Source organism: Ovis canadensis, chromosome 2 (assembly GCF_042477335.2).
Source record: "Ovis canadensis isolate MfBH-ARS-UI-01 breed Bighorn chromosome 2, ARS-UI_OviCan_v2, whole genome shotgun sequence".
Taxonomy (NCBI): Eukaryota; Metazoa; Chordata; class Mammalia; order Artiodactyla; family Bovidae; genus Ovis; species Ovis canadensis.
The window spans coordinates 143,850,794-143,871,448 of NC_091246.1; the positions used below are offsets into that span (position 1 = coordinate 143,850,794).

The window sequence follows — 20,655 nt, forward strand, 5'->3', positions numbered from 1 at the left end:
TGCGATTCTCCAGGCAAGAATACTGGAGTGGGTTGCCATTTCCTTCTCCAATGCATGAAAGTGAAAAGTGAAAGTGAAGTCGCTCAGTCGTGTCCGACTCTTAGCGACCCCATGGACTGCAGCCTACCAGGCTCCTCCGTCCTTGGGATTTTCCAGACAAGAGTACTGGAGTGGGTTGCCATTTCCTTCTCCAATGCATGAAAGTGAAAATTGAAAGTGAAGTCGCTCAGTTGTGTCCGACTCTTAGCGATCTCATGGACTGCAGCCTACCAGGCTCCTCCATCCATGGGATTTTCCAGGCAAGAGAATCCCATGAATGGAAGAACCCGGGACATCAAGGGCCAACTGGGCCAACTGTGCTATACAATTTTATATGGCACTTGAGCACCTGCAGATTTTGGTAACCACAGGTCTCTTGCAACCAATACCAAGGGATACCAAAGGAGACGGTACATCACTTCCATAGGCTATGTGCTAGGATCACTGTTTGTGTTCATATTTATGGGAGCACAGAGGAGGGGCACCTAACTGAATCTGGTGGTTCTCATAGGCATCTAAGGGTTATTCCTATCAAAACAATCCAATAATGCCATTCTTACTCAAAATATTTTAGAAATTCTCTTCTGAATTACTTTTAGAGCCTGAGTCACTTTCTTTTGAATTTGTTCAACGTAGGAAACTTTCTTTCTTTGGAAACATCCCAAAGTCACTTGTAACCAAGCCATGTGAATAAGATGAGTGAACAAGCTGGACAATATTATTTTTAGTTAAAAGCAGTTTCACAAAACACAAAATTATAAGCTGACATTTCATAGTTATTGAATTAGGAAAAGAACTTAGTCCAAGTTATAATAGCAGGTACCACTTATTTCATCATTGTTTTTCATATTCTTCTTATGATTACAAGGTTGTTAGCAATCTATTTTAAGTACTGTGGATACAGAAGTGAAAAGCAATTCCTGCTTTTAAGGAATTCACTATCTAGTGAGTGAGGGAGGCAAGTGAAACAATGATCACAATAGGAACATAGAAGTGCATGCTAGAAAGGATATAATTATGCAGCTATAGGAATGCAGGGCACTAGCTCAGTCTCACGCTGAGGAATGTGAAAAGTTAGCTGAGGGAAGCTGATGTTTTATCTGAGCTTTGAGTGTACAGTGTTCATGGCTTGGAGGAGGAATGAAGGGTACTGTATGTAGACAGAAGCAGCAACACAGACAAGCTATGAAGGATTGAAAGTTTGCAGTCTACAAGCCTCCAGTTCTCTGGTGTCTGTTAGGAAGGAGCAGGAGATGACACCAGTGAGATAGGCAACATCATTTGTCCTAACACTTCTATGTGCCACGCATAGGAACTTGGACTTTGAATTAAGGGAGACCGATGGCCATGAAGGACTTAAAGGGAAAAAGTCTGGTGATATTTGCATTTCAAATCATTCTAGCAATAAATTGGAAAATGAACTGGAGGAAAAAGAAACCCAAGAGAGTGGTTAAGATGCCAGGAAAGAGGAGAGAAATGAAGAGATACTAAATAGAGAGGTAGGAGTGGGGATTTAAAGGAGAGGAAGGATTTCAGACTTTTTAAAAAAATTATAAAGGAACAGAAATTAAACAATAAGGTTATAGATTGGAGATCCGTTGTCGATGGGTCATGACAGAGTTCGGAAGCCAGCATGTGCATGGGGATTCTGTAGAGGTGGCATTTTAATTTAGTAGGAACAGGATGAAATACTTTAAAAAGTGTTGGTTAGAGGTGTATATTGGTTTTACAATTAACAAATTACCAAAAATCTGGTGGCTTAAACACTACAAATTCATTATCTTACAGTTCTGTAGGTCAGAAGGCTGACATGGGACTCACTAGACTAAAATCAAGGTGTCGGCAAGACTGTATTCCTTCCTGGAGACTGTAGGTGAGAATTTATTTCCTTGCCTTTTCCATTTCTAGAAGCCACCCTCATTCCTAGGTTCTGGGCCTCCCTTCCATCTGCAAAGCCAGCAACAATGCATTTCTCTAACCATTCCTCTCTATATAGTCAAATTTCTCTCTGACCACAGCCAGGAAGAAGGGTTTTCCAGTTTAAAGGACTCATACAATGAATCCAGGATAATCTCCTCATTTCAATCCATAACCTTAATCACATCTGCAAAATCTCTTTTGCTATGTCAGGTGACATTTACAGGTTCTAGAGTTTAGGCTATAGACATCTTATGGGCTATTATTCTTCCTATCACAGGTGAAAAATGTCAATTGAGATCTCTACTTCACACCATAAACAAAAAATAAATTACTTATGGATTAAAGATATATACACAAAAATAAACAAAACTACCAAAGTAATAGAAGAAACCACAGGAGGGTATCTTTAAATAAGGAAGACTTTCCTGGACAGGATAAGAAATTCAGAGGTTGTTGTAAATAAAGCTATCAACATACTTGGCACAATAAATACTCAAAAAGTGTATAAAGTGAAAAGCAACACACACAAAAATGACAGTTAAAAGGAAAGCATCAAATTAGGAAAAAATTTGGCCAGGTGTATAACAGACAAAGAAAATATCCATAGTATATAAAGAGTATTTACAAACCAATAAGGAAAAAACTCAATCAGATAGAAAAATGGGCAAAGGATAAAAAAGATGATTTAAAGGAAAAATCAAAGTAACCAACAAACGAAGGAGGTGGGAAGCTAAATGTCTTTAGTTATTAGAAAATATTATTTAGGAATTTCTATATATGTGGTAAATCTTCAAAGAATAGCAAGGGAATGATAAAATATATTCAGGATAATATTTTTGGGGTGGGGGGGTGGGGTTAAGGTGGAGAGGAGCTCACTGGAAACTTTAACATTATTGATTAATATCTAATTTCTCAAATTGAGTGTTAAATTCATAGGTGTCCATTTTTATTTTTAAATGTCATAACTTACTTGTAAATTATACTAATTTTTTGTGTGTGTATGTATCATGGGGTCAGATACGGCTCGGAGACTGAGCATACACTGCACATCCAATGATTCATGATTTAAAAAATGGAAAAGCAGATTTGTTTTTTATTTTTTATTTTGAAACAACTTAATTTGAAATAATTTCAGACCTACAGTTAATTGCAAGAATGTGCAAAATCCCATACATCCTAAGTCCAGAAGCCCCATATAAGTTTGGCAATTGTTCCAATAATATTTTTTATAGCAAAAGGGTTTAGTCCAGTTTCATGTGTTTGTGATATTGTAATTTATAAGAAAGATATATTTGGTCTTCATCCCATTGTTTGGCACAAAGGTACTAAAACCCTTGGAATTTTCTAAGCCGCAAAGATATCTTGATATATAAGAATTGCCTTTTGATTGTATTCGAGATTATGTTAATGAAGTGAGTTGGAAAGCCTAGACGGAAGGGGGATGGTTGTAGGGGAACGAAGTTTGGAAATTTCAGACCTACCCCCTGACTTCCATGAGGGAGAGAGACTGGAGATTGAATGAATTACCAATGACTGAATTAATCATTTCCACTGCTAGAAAACTCAAAAGGACAGAGTTCAGCCGATGTACACATGGAAATGTGGGAAGAATGGCATACCTAGAGAGCATGAGGAACTCTTCACTCCTTACCATGTCCCTTACTTATCCTCGACATCTTCTCCACGTGGCTGCTACTGCATTATATGTATCCTTTTATAATAAACTAGTGTACATAAGCAAATCTTTCTCTGAGTTCTGCGAACTACTCTCACAAATTAGTTGAACCCGAGGAGAAGGTTGTGTAAACTTCTGATTGATAGCCAGTTGGTCAGAAGTACAAATAACAGCCTGGGTTTGTGATTGGTACCTGAAGTAGGGGAGGCAGTCTTGCTGGACTGAGCCCTTCACCTGTGGGATCTGATGCTGTCTCCAGGTAGATGATGTCCGAATTAACTGCTGGGTGATGCTGCAGGAGCAGATATTTTTTATGTGCTCCAGGCAGTTGTCATATTTCTCTAGTCTCTTTCACCCTGAAACAGTTCTTCAGTCTTTCCTTGACTTCCATGACCTTGACATTTTTGAAGACTATAGGCCAGTAGTTTTGTAGAATGCCTCCCAGTTTCTGTTTACTTGAAGTTTCCTTATGATTAGACCAAGATCATCGAGGAACGTCATAGAACTGAAACTGGATTCTCCTTATTGAATCCCAATGTGTAGCCTGTGATGTCAGTCTGCCCCATTTCTGGTGGCATTAGTTTGATTAGTTGCTTAAGGTGGTTTCTGACAGGTTTCTCAACTGAAAAATTACTTCTTTACCTTATTAATGGGTATTTGAAGGAAATACTTCGCAACTGTATAAAACTCTGTTCCTTATGCCTCTTTCACACTTTAGCATTAGCAACCATTGATGTCCCCTTTGCCTGAATTGTTACTATGTGGATTGCCAAGAAGTGATTTTCTAATTCCGTCATTCCTTCTACGTATTAGCACAGAGAGTGAAATTTCTCTATATCCCTATATTCTCAGAGATAGCCATTACTAACATTTTTTTTCTAGTAATTGAAGTATAAATGACCTACAACACCAGGTTACTTCCAGGTATACAACATAGCAATTTGATATTTCTATATATTACAAAATGATCTCCAGTATTAATTTTTGATAGTTCAATGATTCTTATTTTTCCAGATGTTCAGGTATAAGGGGGAGAAGCCAGAGGTTGGATTGATGCAGAGTTGAGTTCAATGAATGAAGTTTAAAGGAGTAAGGAAATTAATGGCCTTGGTAAGAGTGGGGTTGAAGAGGACTGTGGGGTCTAACTGGATAAGGCAGAAAGTGAAGCTGGAAGGAACTGACAGATTAGGAAGATTGAGCACAGAACCTTGGTGATGTTAACATGTTGAAGGGCAGCTCTGGAGACAAGATAAAACATCAGAGCACTTGGGTTTAAAGTGTTGGGATGGCTTTTTATTTTGGATTTCTCATATGTTCAGTAATGCTTTAGAGTCTTTACATCTCCCTGCACAAGCACATGGAATGATCCATACTTATGGGAGTAAAAAAAAAAAATCAACATTGCCTTCACTTGTGAGTATGACAGTTTAGAGGTCTTGGTGATGTTAGAGCTTTGCACTTTGATATTTTCTTTCCATTTCTTAAAAGAAACACCGTATTTTGTTTCAGCTACTATTTGCCTTAATGAGACATTAATTCTTCCAGATTCTGTTGAAAGATGAGAACAAATGGAAGACCTTAATTTTTCTTGTTCGTAATCCAAACAGAAACTTTTTTGTGTTCAAGGTTTCTTACAGAATTAATACGTTCCTTTATCCAAATACAACTCCTCAATCATCAATATCAGAGTTAATCATCTATGAACTTTGAAACATTTTCATTAGGCCTAGTTTCATATCTTATGAGTGGCATCTTCTCTCACTTTGAACTTTATGTTATAGTCAAAAATACTTCCTCTTGTTATTTTCATGCCTTGTACTTCTAACGTGTAGAGTGACTCATTTGCAGAATTTACATGTCTGAAAATTTGGTTTCTAAATCTGTATGCAGGTCAGGAAGCAACAGTTAGAACTGGACATGGAACAACAGACTGGTTTCAAATAGAAAAAGGAGTATGTCAAGGCTGTATATTGTCACCCTGCTTATTTAGCTTATATGCAGAGTACATCATGAGAAACGCTGGACTGGAAGAAACACAAGCTGGAATCAAGATTGCCAGGAAAAATATCAATAGCCTCAGATATGTAGATGACACCACCCTTATGGCAGAAAGTGAAGAGGAACTAAAAAGCCTCTTGATGAAAGTGAAAGCGGAGAGTAAAAAAGTTGGCTTAAAGCTTAAAGCTCAAAATGAAGATCATGACATCCGGTCCCATCACTCCATGGGAAATAGATGGAGAAACAGTGGAAACAGTATCAGACTTTATTTTCTGGGGCTCCAAAATCACTGCAGATGGTGATTGCAGCTATGAAATTAAAAGACGCTTACTCCTTGGAAGAAAAGTTGTGACTAACCTAGATAGCATATTCAAAAGCAGAGACATTACTTTGCCGACTAAGGTCCATCTAGTCAGGGCTATGGTTTTCCCAGTGGTCATGTATGGATGTGAGAGTTGGACTGTGACGAAGGCTGAGCGCCGAAGAATTGATGCTTTTGAACTGTGGTCTTGGAGAAGACTCTTGAGAGTCTCTTGGACTGCAAGGAGATTCAACCAGTCCATTCTGAAGGAGATCAGTCCTGGGTGTTCATTGGAAAGAATGATGCTAACGCTGAAACTCCAATACTTTGGCCACCTCATGAGAAGAGTTGACTCATTAGAAAAGACTCTGATGCTGGGAGGGATTGGGGGCAGGAGGAGAAGGGGACGACAGAGGATGAGATGGCTGGATGGCATCACTGACTCGATGGCCGTGAGTATGAGTGAACTCTGGGAGTTGGTGAGGGACAGGGAGGCCTGGCGTGGGGAGTTGGTGAGGGACAGGGAGGCCTGGCGTGGGGAGTTGGTGAGGGACAGGGAGGCCTGGCGTGCTGCGATGGGGTTGTAAAGAGTCAGACACGATTGAGCAACTGAACTGAATCTTTGTCTCAATAATAATCATTCATTTTTAAGCCAGTGTAGAAAAGCCTTCTGTACTGCTGAAGCAACAAGTTAAAACATGTTGCAGTCTTCTCTGCTCAGACAGTTCCTCCTCTGTTTCCAGGAATGGTAGGAGAAAACAACTGGTCTCCTTAGTTTGCAGCACTACTATGTTGCTAACCTGTGATTTCAATTATCCACACTCCAGGAGAAAGAATACAGTATGGATAAAACAACTAGAAGTATGCTAAGGCTTGCTTTCTCATCAGCTCAGCTAGAGTTCATATGACAAACACCAGCTACTAATGCGCTAGGACCTGGAGGGCAGATGTGCTCCTCTGCCTTCTCAGATGACTCATCTTTCTTTTTCTTCCTTTCTTTCAATTTTTATTTTATATTGGTAAATTAACAATGTGTTAGTTTCAGGTGTACAACAAGTGATTCAGTTATACATCTGTTTATTCCTTTTTCAAATTATCTTTCCATTTAGGTTATTACAGAGTGTTAAGCAGAGGTACCTGTGCTATATAGTAGGTCCTTATTGGTTATCTGTTTTTAATATAGAGGAGCCTGGTAGGCTGCAGTCCATGCTAAGGGTCAGACACGACTGAGCGACTTCACTTTCACTTTTCACTTTCATGCATTGGAGAAGGAAATGGCAACCCACTCCAGTGTTGTTGCCTGGAGAATCCCAGGGACAGGGGAGCCTGGTGGGCTGCCATCTATGTGGTCGCACAGAGTTGGACACGACTGAAGTGACTTAGCAGCAGCAGCAGCAGCAGTGTGTATGTGTCAGTCCCAAACTCTCAATTTATCCCTCCCTCATCTACCTCCCTCCCCACACCCATAAGATCTTTCTCTAAGTCTGTGAGTCTGTTTCTGTTTTGTAAATAAGTTTATCTGTATCATTCCTTTAACTTTCTACATATAAGGGATATCATATGATATTTGTCTTGGTCTGACTTACTTCACTTAGTATGATAATCTCTAGGTCCATCCATGTTGCTGCAAATGGCATTTTTTAATTCTTTTAATGGCTGAGTAATATTCTATTGTATATGTGTACCACATCTTTGTGGTTTCCCTAGTGGCTCAGTGGATAAAGAACCTGCCTGCAATGCAGGAGACTCAGTGATGTGGGTTCGATCCCTGGCTCGGGAAGATCCCCTGGATGAGGGCATGGCAATGCACTCCAGTATTCTTGCCTGGAAAATTCCATGGACAGAGGAGCCTGGTGGGCTACAGGCCATGAGGTCGCAAAGAGTCAGATATGACTGAGAACGCAGGCACACACCACATCTTTATCCATTCATCTGTCATCGATGGACAGTTAGGTTGTTTCCGTGTCCTGGGTATCGTAAACAGTGCTGCAGTGAACATTGCGGAGCATATATCTTTCAAGCCATGTTTTTCTTCAGATATGTGCCCAAGAGTGGGATTGCTGGATCACATATTAGTTCTATTTTTAGTTTCTTAAGGAACTTCCATACTGTTCTCCATAGTGGCTGTACCAATTTACATTCTCACCAACAGTGTAGGAGGATTCCATTTTCTGTATGCCCTCAGATGACTTTTCTTTAATGGCTCCTTTAAAAATTCCTTATTAGTAAATAATGAAATTGATATAGAGAGCAAACACTGTCTGCTTGATTGTCAAACCAAAAATGATTTCCTTCTCTCATCTTTCTTCCTTCTTCCTTTTTCGTAAAAGGAATGGAATGGACTACCTGCTTAAATGTCAGTCTCACAGCAACAAAGAGCCTGACCACATTTCAAAGCCTCTGAAAGACGTCTAGAGGACAAGTTGGGGGCAGCAGAGAAACCCTCGCCTTCTCTAACCTTTTATTCCTTCTAGCCAGGATTCCAAGTCACATCTGTCTGATGCTCTTAATGGCAGATTATGAAAAATTAGGTCTTTCAAATGAGAACAAGAAAGAAAAAAATGTCATCATGTATATTCATTTGATTTGGGAATAAAAGGGTGCCCTATAATTTAGAAGAGACAGGGATGACTCATTACAACTATGAAGGTTATTAAGAAAATGAATAAATCGGTCATACCACTACAACTGTGCTTGTCATCACAGTAACATTGCCAATTTCCCTTTGCAGTTGGTAACTGCTATTCTATACCTTCTTATATGGAATACAAGACCTATTCTGGTGTAACAATAAATATTAGAATAGTCTTCAAATCCATCATTAGTTGAGGCTATAAAAAGCTGTAGCTAGAGCAGGTGCAAGCTACCTCAGAACCATGGAAAGAAATTATAGCACTGAAAATACTCTGAACTGTCCAATGCAATAAAAGTATATATAAAATTTAATAGTCGTCAATGTAAAAAGCTATAATACTTGAAAATTAAGACTACTTTGATAATGTTAAATTGATACCCCAAACTAGAAAAATGGTACAAAGCCTAACTCACACTTATATTTCTTCAGTTTAATAAGCGTGTAAATGTTTAGCAAAGAGAATAAAAGTGATATACATTATAGCAGCATTGTTTGAATCTATTTGGGAAGTAAGATCTTAAGCTTCTCTGTAGTTTTCCTTATTAGCTGATTGATTCTTGATCGATTTTGGCTAACACTTTGCTTAACTATGTCTGGTTGCTTTGATCCTCAAACTTGGAGTTATCTTTCTACTGTAGTTTTAACTATTCTGTAGATTTTGTTACCCCTATTGTCACAAAGTATGCCTACATCCAAGCCTGTTTATCTTATATTTCTTCTTCAAGCAAGAAGGTCAGGAAGAAGGAAAGGGTAAAAAGCTAAAAAGCACACTTCCTTTCAGCTCCAGTCTGTAATTGAAAGGCTTCATGACATTCAGAAATTTAAAAGCATAGTCTTTGGGGATAGAAATATATAAAAGGCGCTATCCAGAGCAGTCTAGAGCATAGACTTTGGCCTCAAGACTCTCTGGGTTTCAAGTCTGGTTTCTTCCCTTAATACCTGCATTACTTTGGACAAGCTCCCTAATCTCTCTAAGCCTCAGCTTTCTCATTTGCAAAATAAGGATAATAGTAATACCTGTCTCATAGAGTTTATTGTTAGAATCAAATTAGATAATGCATATAAACACTCCAAGTGGTATTTGGCATATGATAAGCATTTAAAAATGCTAGCTAATAAAACATTGATGCTATTAATATAAAAACATATTTGTTTAAAAAAATTCACTAAACCCTTGCTAGAGGATGTGTCCATATCCTTTGGGGGCCTTATTCAGCAATGACTTTGAACCAAAAAAAATTTATACTTGCATCACTTTGGTAGTTGAGAAGAGACAGTTTCTGAACAAACTTCTGTCCAATATCTCTGATGCTTCTTTTTCTTTGAGCTGTTCTGTTTCAAATTTGATTTCTCTTTCCAGTGACCCTCCCTCTGCCCTCGAGACACTGACAATTCTGCATGCCAAGGACTCCTACAGCAGTGTTTGAGGTGCAACCCAGGGTTTTCTGTCCCTCTGACAATGATGAAAATTTCCTATTTATTTGGTTCATTTCCTCTCTATATACATTATTGTTTTCATTGTTCAGTTGCTAAGTTGTGTCCAAAACTTTGCAACTGCATGGACTGCAGCATGCCAGGCTCCCCTGTCCTTCACTATCTCCTGGAGTCAAATTCATGTTCATTGAGTTGGTGATGTTATTTAACTATCTCATCCTCTGCCACCCCCTTCTCCTTTTGCCTTCAATCTTTCCCAGCATCAGGGTCTTTTCCATTAAGGCAGCTCTTCGCCTCAGGTGGCCAAAGTATTGGAGCTTTGGCTTCAGCATAAGTCCTTCCAATGACTATTCAGGGTTGATTACCTTTAGGATTGACTGGTTTGATCTCCTTGCAGTCCAAGGGACTCTCAAGAGTCTTTTCCAACACCGCAGTTCAAAAGCATCAACTCTTTGGCACTCAGCCTTTTTTATGGTCCAACTCGCACATCCATGCCTGACTCCCGGAAAAACCATAGCTTTGACTTTATGGACCTTTGTTGGCAAAGTGGTGTCTCTGGTTTTTCAGTCTGCTATTGTCTAGGTTTTTCATAGCTTTCCTTTGGTGGAGCAAGTGTCTTTTAATTTCATGGCTGCAGTCACCTTCCATGATGATATATGTTAACCAGGATATAATTCTTTTGACCCAGATCTATAGCATTTATTCTAATTACTTATATATTTATTCAGTTCCCCCAACTCATTATGTTATTCGTAGAGTGCATGCATGCTAAGTCGTTTCAGTCATGTCCAACTCTTTGTGATCCTATGGACTGTAGCCCACCAGGCCTCTCTGTCCATGGGATTCTCCAGGCAAGAATACTGCAGTGGGTTGCCATGCCCTCCTCTAGCAGATCTTCCTGACCTACTGGGTCTCCTGCATTGATAGGCAGGTTCTTTACCACTAGTGCCACCTTGGAAGCTCTATTTACTGACTACTTACTACCATATTTCATTCAGTCTGAAATACATTGACTATTGGTGGGGGATGGAGGAATTGGAATAAGGGGGTTAAAAGGTACAAACTTCAAATTATAAGATAAATAAGTATTGATGATATAATGTACAACTTGATGACTTTAGTTAACACTGCTGTCTGGCATATATGTACCTGGGAAAGAGAATGGAAACCCACTCCAGTATTCTTGCCTGGAGAATTCCATGGACAGAGGAGCCTGCAGGCTACAGTCCATGGGGTCGCATAGAGTCAGATATGACTGAGCGACTAACACATACCATGGATATTATAAAAGTTGCTAATAGTAGATCCTTAAAGTTCCCATCACAAGGGGGAAAAAACGGAGGATAGGAATGCAGGAGCGGAAGCAGGAAGCCTACCTAATTACAGGTATTGCTTCAGCTCTGTGAGAGATGATGCTGGCCTAGGCTAGGGCAGTAGACTTGGGGAGAGGGGAGATGGTAAAATTTGGAAAATATATTTAGTACACAGTAGATAAGGCAATGGCAACCCACTCTAGTGCTCTTGCCTGGAAAATCCCATGGACGGAAGAGCCTGGTAGGCTGCAGTCTATGGGGTTGCGAAGAGTTGGACACGACTGAGTGACTTCATTTTCACTTTTCACTTTTCACTTTCATGCATTGGAGAAGGAAATGGCAACCCACCCCAGCGTTCTTGCCTGGAGAATCCCAGGGACGGGGGAGCCTGGTGGGCTGCCGTCTATGGGGTCGCACAGAGTCAGACACAACTGAAGCGACTTAGCAGCAGCAGCAGCAGATCAGGACTGAATTATGTGAAAGTGAGAAGTGAGAGGGATGTGGATTAAAAGGTGATTCCCAGGATTTTGGTGGCAGCAACTACTAAATGATGGGACCATTTGCAGAGATGGGAAGACTAGGGAAAGAGCAGGTTTGAGGGCAAAAGTCAAGCATTTAGTTTTGGACACAGTAGTAATTAGATAGCACAAGAGAAGCTTTGAGAGCTAACTGGATATTTGAGGTCAGGTCTCAAAGAGAGGTCAGAGCTGGAGACACATATTTTGAACTAATCTGTGTACATGTTATTTAAATCCATTCAATGTGATCCTCAACACTGGTCCCACATTAGAATCACTTGGGGTGCTTTAAAACCTATAAAATCATAGCTCTGCCCCCAGAGGTTATGGTAGAAAAGGGATTTGGTGTTTCTTTTTAGAAGTGTCTCTGATGATTCTAATATGTAGCCAAGCTTGAAAACCAGGGCCAAAGGGACTCAGGTAAGTTGATTATAAGAGAGAAAAGAGGGGACTCATGGATTGAAGCCTTGGTGGGCTCCAGCATTTAGTGGAGCAGAAGAGAAAGCAGAGGGTCCAGCAACAGGACGGATCAAAAGAAGTTGTCAAGTTAGGAGGGAAACCGGGAGAATGTCCCAGAGGTCAAAGAAATACAGGGGTTCGAGGAGGATGGAGTAATCAGATGAGTCAAATACTACTAGAAGGATTTAAAAGGTAAGGACTGAGTATTAACTATTAATTAGGTACAAAGAAGTGTGTTACAAATAAAGCAAGCAATAACAACCGCTCCTCCAGTCTTTCTTCATTGTATGTGTGTGTGTGTTTTAGTCGCTCCGTCGTGTCCAGCTTTTTGTGACCCACAGACTATAGCCCACCAGGCTCCTCTGCCCATGGGATTCTCCAAGCAAGAATACTGGAGTGGGTAGCCATTCCCTTCTCCAGGGGATCTTCCCAGCCCAGGGATTGAACCCCGGTCTCCTCCGTTGCAGGCAGATTCTTTACTGTCTGAGCCACCAAGGAAACCTCTCCACGAAACAAAACTGGGAGTTGTAGTATATTTGATAAATAAAAAATAATTTAAAGTGGCGAAGGTAATATAATACTACTAAAAATTATATTCTGAATCCCTTCTTTTTTTAAAGATGGCAAATATAAATAAATAAGTAGTCACAGAAAATTCGGTCAACTGAGAAAAGGCAAAAATATATTACCACATTCTCTTGTGCTAAACATTATTTAGCATGCATTCAGTTTTATTTAGTGAATTCCTACTCTGCAGCAGACTGTTTGCTGGGGATGTAGAAATCTACAAAAATCCACAAAAATCTCTGCCCTTAAGTAATTCAGGGCCTCGTGGGGGAGATGAACACATGAAAAATGGCTACAAAACAAAGTGATAAGTGATGTAATAAAAGCTATATAGAGCAGATGGTGGAAGCAAAGAAGACAGAGAACTTATTGCATGTTGAATGATGATTATGAACAGCACCTTGACAAACTAGAAAATTGCTCATGCTTTAATGTAGTGATAGAAACAAGATGGAAAATTGAGTGTACCCCGTGATTACAACCATATAAAAATATGATCCCTGAAATTTTCCCAGTCAAGAAAAATCTTGAACTGAGTCTTGAATAGTGGGCCAGGTAAATAAGGTCAGGAAAAGGTGGAAGAAAGAAGAGAATTCTGAGCTGGAAGAAAGCAAGTGAGACAGAGTGTACAACCTGTTTGGCCACTGTAATAACTTTGGTTGTGTTGGAGTGTGGGTTGCCCATCAGGGAGTAACCAGACTTAAAACTGGAAAGACAGGCAGGTGGTAACAAGATAAAAAAGAATCACACAGGCTGTGCTAGAGAGTTTGAACTCTATTCAGTCACTTATGAGTAGCCATGGAAGAATTTTAAAGTGGAAAACACACTCAGATTTGATATTACAGCTATGACCACAGCAGCTCAACTGAAAGAGGCTGAAAGCAAGAAGACTAGTTAGAGAGGTCTTGCAATAATTTAGGTGGGAAATATTAATTAAGACAATAGCAGAAGGATGGATGGACGGATAGGGATGAATTGAAAGGACTCTTTAGGAGATTGAGTAGACTTAGGGAATGGTAATGAAGATCATGGCATCCAGTTCCATCACTTCATGGGAAATAGATGGGGAAACAGTGGAAACAGTGTCAGACTTTATTTTGGGGGGCTCCAAAATCACTGCAGATGGTGATTGCAGCCATGAAATTAAAAGATGCTTACTCCTTGGAAGAAAAGTTATGACCAACCTAGATAGCATATTCAAAAGCAGAGACATTACTTTGCCGACTAAGATCCGTCTAGTCAAGGCTATGGTTTTTCCTGTGGTCATGTATGGATGTGAGAGTTGGACTGTGAAGAAAGCTGAGCGCTGAAGAATTGATGCTTTTGAACTGTGGTGTTGGAGAAGACTCTTGAGAGTCCCTTGGACTGCAAGGAGATCCAACCAGTCCATTCTGAAGAGCCCTGGGATTTCTTTGGAAGGAATGATGCTAAAGCTGAAAATCCAGTACTTTGGCCACCTCATGTGAAGAGCTGACTCATTGGAAAAGACTCTGATGCTGGGAGGGATTGGGGGCAGGAGGAGAAGGGGACGACAGAGGATAAGATGGCTGGATGGCATCACTGACTCGACGGATGTGAGTCTGAGTGAACTCCAAGAGTTGGTGATGGACAGGGAGGCCTGGCGTGCTGCGATTCATGGGGTAGCAAAGAATCGGACACGACTGAGCAACTGAACTGAACTGAACTGAAGGGATGGTAGCATCAGGAATGTGGAGTGAAGGAAAAGAAGAAAGACTCTCAGATCTCTGGTTTTGATAATTATCCCTGTTCTTATTCTCAGCTGAGTTTCAACCAAGGCAAAAAAATATAGGACTAAAATTGAGGGACCTGTGGAACATCTAAGGGAAGAATGATGAGTTTGAATATCCTGGAGCTCAAAAGAGATGTGTGGGCTAGAGATACTGATTTAAGAGACATCATTACCTATGTGATTTGTGGAGTGATTGAGACTGAGAAAGGATGTTGTATACGTGCCGTTTGTGTGTTTTCCTTTCTAGTCATTTTATTTTAAATTATATCCTCATTTAATTATAATGATTAGATTATGCAATTTCCTTTTTCACCTTGCATTATAACAAAAGTTTTTCTTATGTTGCACTAGAGTTTTCCAAACAGTCAAAGCTGTGGCTGAATAAAAATATACCAAGAGGATATGCTATAGTTAGAATTGAGCTTATCTCTGTGATGAAAATTTCTGTTCATAGTTTTTCTCCCATGTTTTGGATTTTTTCCTTAGGCAAGATTCTCAGAAATGAGAATATATGTATGTTGTTCTATATTTAATGTTTATTGCACATATACATCCAAATTATTTTCCGAAATGGTTGTACAGTTTCTTCTTAATACCAACATGTATGAAGATACAAATTTAATTAGGTACTTGCTATAATTTGGTATTATGTATTTATCGAATGGGGCTTCCCAGGTGGCACAGTGGTAAAGAATCACTCATCAGTGCAAGAGACACAGGAGACTTGGGTTCAATCTGTGGGAAATGGCAACCCACTCCAGTATTCTTGCCTGGGAAACTCCATGGAGAACGGAGCCTGGCAGGTTACAGTCCATGGGTTACAGAGTAGGACACCACTGAGCACACATGTAGGATATGGGATTTGTGGAATGGGTACAGACACCCTGGATTCTGAAGTCAAGTGGGCCTTAGGGAGCACACTATGAACAAAGCTAGTGGAGGCGATGGAATTCCAGTTGAGCTATTTCAAATCCTAAAAGATGATGCTGTGAAAGTGCTGCACTCAATATGCCAGCAAATTTGGAAAACTCAGCAGTGGCCACAAGACTGGAAAAGGTCAGTTTTCATTCCACTCCCAAAGAAAGGTAATGCCAAAGAATGCTCAAACTACCACACAATTGCATTCATCTCACACACTAGCAAAGTAATGCTCAAAATTCTTCAAGACAGGCTTCAACAATACGTGAACCATGAACATCCAGATGTTCAAGCTGGATTTAGAAAAGGCAAGGAACCAAGGATCAAATTGCCAACATCCATTGGATCATTGAAAAAGCAAGAGAGTTCCAGAAAAACATCTACTTCTGCTTTATTGACTGTGCCAAAGCCTTTGACTATGCCACAGCCTTTGACTGTGTGGATAATAAGTTTATTTCCACAATAAGTTTATTTTCCACAATAAACTGTGGAAAATTCTTAAAGAGATGGGAATTCCAGACCATCTTACCTGCCTCCTGAAAAGTCTGTGTGCAGGTCAAGAAGCAACTGTTAGAACTGGACATAGAACAATAGACTGGCTCCAAATTGGGAAAGGAGTATGTCAAGGCTGTATATTGTCACCCTGCTTATTTAACTTCTATGCAGAGTACATCATGTGAAATGCTGGGCTGGAAGAAACACAAGCTGGAATCAAGATTGCTGGGAGAAATATCAATAACCTCAGATATGCAGATGACACCACACTTAACAGCAGAAAGCAAAGAACTAAAGAGCCTCTTGATGAAAGTGAAAGAGGACAGTTTAAAAGCTGGCTTAAAACTCAACATTCAAAAAACCAAGATCATGAAATCCGGTTCCATCACTTCATGGCAAATAGATGGGGAACAATGGAAACAATCACAGACTTTACTTTCTTGGGCTCCAAAATCACTGCAGATGGTGACAGTAGCCATGAAATTAAAAGACACTTGCTCCTTGGAAGAAAAGCTATGACCAACCTAGGCAGCATATTAAAAAGCAGAGACATTACTTTGCCAACAAATGTCCATCTCTTCAAAGCTATGGTTTTTCCAGTAGTCATGTATGGATGTATGAGTTGGACTATAAAGAAAGCTGAGTGCTGAAGAATTGATGCTTTTGAAGTGTGGTGTTGGAGAAGACTCTTGAGAGTCCCTTGGACTGCAAGGAGATCCAACCAGTCCATCCTAAAGGAAATCAGTCCTGAATATTCATTGGAAAGACTAATGTTGAAGCTGAAACTCCAATACGTCGACCACCTGATGCAAGAACTGACTCATTGGAAAAGACCCTGAAGCTGGGAAAGATTGAAGGCAGGAGGAGAAGGGGATGACAGAGGATGAGATGGTTGGATGGTGTCACTGACTCTATGGACATGAGTTTGAGCAAGCTCCGAGAGTTGGTGATGGACAGGGAAGCCTGGCATGCTGCAGTCCATGGGATTGCAAAGAGTTTGACATGACTGAGCAACTGAACTGAACTGATATTTTTATTATATACATTAAACATCTTATTGCAGTAAGATAAACATACAGCAAAGTATACATATCTAATTGTATAGTCTGATGAATTTTCTGAGTGAACATACTGTATAATCTGAACGTAAATCAAGAAACAGAGCATTGTCAGCATCTCAGAATTCTCTCTCATATATCCCTCAAAGGTGCAACCACTGTCTTGATTTTTGACATTATAGCTCCCCCGCCCCTGGGATTCTCCAGGTGTTCTTGCCTGGAGAATCCCAGGGGCGGGGAGCCTGGTGGGCTGCCGTCAATGGGGTCGCACAGAGTTGGACACTACTGAAGCGACTTAGCAGCAGCATGATAGTTTGAGCTGTTTTTGAACTTTCGATAAATAGAATCACATAGTGTGTGATCTTCTGTGTCTATTTTCTTTTGTGCAGCATTATGTTTGTACAGTTCATCATGTCACTGGGTTTATCTGTGGTTCGTTCTCATTTCTGTATGGTATTCTACCGTGTGGATGTTCTACAATGTATTTGTTCTGGTAAGCATTAGGGTAGTCTCTGGTTTGGGGCTATTATAAACAGCGCTGGTTTATGAACATTCTTGTTATGTCCCTTGATGAATATACGTGTGCATTTCTATTGGGAATGACTTAGGAATGAATGATGGATCAGACATGTGTTTGTTTTCAGCTTTGGTATTTACTGCCCTGTTTTCTCAGGGTACCACTTTTTACTTCCTCCAGGATATGAGAGTTCCTGGTGCTCTACATGCTGTCTAACATTTTGTCTTTCTCATTTTAGTCTTCTCATAAATGGTGTCTTATTTGGCTTCAATTTGCATTTCCTTGTTAACCAAAAGTGTTAACCATCTTTTCATAAATTTTTTAGCCATTTGGATATGCTGTTTTGTGAAGTCGCTGTTCAAGCTGTCTACTTTTCTGCTGTATTCTCTTCTCCTTATTGATTCGTAAGAGGTTATTATTGTTGTTATGTTGCCATTTTACATATTCTGAATATGAGTCCTTTATCAGGTGTATGTCTTGCAAGTATTTTCCCTCTCCATGTTTGCTTTCACTAGTCAAAGAACGTCTTCCCATGATTAGAAGTTTTTAATCTTAATATAGTTCAACCTGTCTATTCTTCCATATGGTTAGCACATTTTATGTTCTGTTTAAGAAATCTTTGCCCACCTGTAAGTCAGGCAGATATTTCTCTATGTTTTCTTTTAAATGCTTTATCTTTTGTTTTCATATTTAGATCTGCAACCCATTTGAAATGTATTTTTGTATTTTGTGTAAGGTAGGGGTCAAAATGGAAATTCTTCTATATGGATATCTATTTGACACAGTCTAATTTATTGAAAAGATTACCCTTTCCCCAACTGCACTGAATATTAATATTTAAGGGTTTTTTTCTCTTCAGTTTAACACATGGAAAGCGAGGCCTCATTGTTTAACTCATTTATTGATTATTTGGGCAATTTGCCATTTCTCTATTGTATTAATTAAGACAGGACAGATTCTGCTGCAGTAGGAAATGAAGCACCAAATTTTAGAGGCTTAAAATAACATGGCTTTAGTTTTCCTCATGCATAGCCCAGTTGCCAGTGGGCCGATTTATAAGGCAGCTGGTCTCCCTGCAATGACTGAGATCCAGGTCACTTCCATCTTGGGACTTCGCAGTAGTATGTGGTCTCTACAATCTCTGTTAGAAGAGAAGAGAGCGGTGGCATGTTGACTCTTACGTTCTTGGCCTGGTTGGGAGACACCCAATTTCGGCTTACGTTCTGCTGTCTGCATCTGTCAACATGGCCTCACCTCACTGGAGGGAGCCTGGGAAGTATAGTTTTCCCATGTGCCCAGGGTGCAGAGGAAAGACAGATACCAGAGAGATGTCGATCCCACCACATTCCCTTGACTAACTAGTCATATTTTCCACTGTGCAAATGGTTTGTGTCTATTAACACTATTTATTTGGGGTATCTAATGTGTGTATTAAATTGAAATAACCTTTAAGATTTCTTGCTTTGAATTCTCTTTTAACTTAGTAATGCTTCTCTAATTTATTACAATCTTGCTTACCACATTTCACTCATCCTTTTCTCTAGTCTTTTTATGTTATTTTATTTAGATGTACTTTTTATAAGCAGCAAAGATTCTGATTTTCAACACAATCTGAGAGGCTTTTTCTATTAATAGGCAATCTAAATTTAATAAGTGGACTGATCGCGCTTCATCTCAGGATTGCCGTGTTTTTGTGCCTTTGTTTTTCATCATATGTGTGTGCTGCCTCTTTTCAGTTTTGTCATTTGCACTGAAGATTTGGTGTTGTTTGCTCTTATTCTTCACTGTGATTTTTTGAAAAGTAGACATTCCTCTGATTTTGCTAGTGGGTTCCTGAGAGCTTTCCACAAATACTTTTAAAAATCTGTGTTTGTTTAATTGTAAAACTAATAAGTCAAATAAAAACCTTTAGAAACTATGGAAAAGGAGGCATCAGGCATTTTTTATTTCCCTATCCCCTGTTAATCCTATCTTTTGTTTGTGTTAACTATCTAATCTGGGGTAGTAAACTCAGTCATTTGAAAAAATAGTTTTTTTCCCTCATAAGCTAATTGCTCTTCCTGTAAAACATTAGGACAATACCCTAAAGTACAAAGGGCAGCAGCAAAATCTGCCATCACCACACAAAGACAACTGCTGTTAATATTTTAGTATATTTCCCTTCAAACTTTTTACTACATACATTTTATATGATTGCGATTATATTGTATATATGATTTTATATGCTGCTTTATTCACTGCAATTATTAGCAACTAGTTTTTGGTTATATAAAGTCTTCACAATCATTTTAAAGACCTTATCATATTAGATGAGCCGTAAGTTATTACCATATCATTATTGTACATTTAGATTATTTTCAACTTCTAATTATCATAAATAATGTTGAATAGAATTATCTTTGTGCAAAAGGGGGAAAAGCACATTTTTTGTCTAATTTAGGATGATTTCATTAGGACAGATTTCCAGAATAAAATTAGTGGGTCAAAGGACTACCTTTTTTTTGATTATGCTGTACAGCATGCAGAATCTTAGCTCCCCTACCAGGGGTTGAACCCATGTCCTGGGTCTTGGGAGCAGGGAGTCTTAACCATTGGACCATCAGGGAAGTCCCAAAATGAATATATCTTTTAAAGGATTTTTGGTTCATATTGCTAAATTGCTTCCCCAAAGAAATTGCATCATTATAAATGAAATCTCAATATAGTTATATTGTTGCTACAGTTCTTTTAGCATTTCAGACTTAGCATCAATTCATTTCTCATTATTGGTGTTTATATTAACTTATACTATAGCTAAAGTCTGTTTTGGGCATCTCCACCAATTCTTTCCAACCCCTATCTTCCAAATCATGAGTTCTTTTTATGATTCAGTGACTCATTTTATGATTCATCAAATTGCATCAAATACATGGAAGAATGTGTTTTTTTTGTTGATTACCAATTAAGTCAATGCTTTATGTAACTTAATTTGGTTTCATTTCTGCATATTGCATAGCAGGTGACTTATTTCCACTGAGGAAAATTATAATTTTTTTAAGTTAAAAAAAAATTATATATT

The 20,655-nt window shown here is 39.2% G+C and overlaps 1 long non-coding RNA gene across 1 annotated transcript in view; it reads left to right on the forward strand.

The window, feature by feature from the left end:
• Positions 1-3,701, forward strand: part of LOC138433872 (uncharacterized) — a 133,564-nt gene extending 129,863 nt beyond the window's left edge. Inside the window, exons 6-7 of the long non-coding RNA XR_011254493.1 lie at positions 1,828-1,912; positions 3,518-3,701. This is a non-coding gene — a long non-coding RNA (uncharacterized lncRNA). The remainder of the gene's footprint in view (positions 1-1,827; positions 1,913-3,517) is intronic.
• The last annotated feature ends 16,954 nt before the right edge of the window (positions 3,702-20,655 follow it).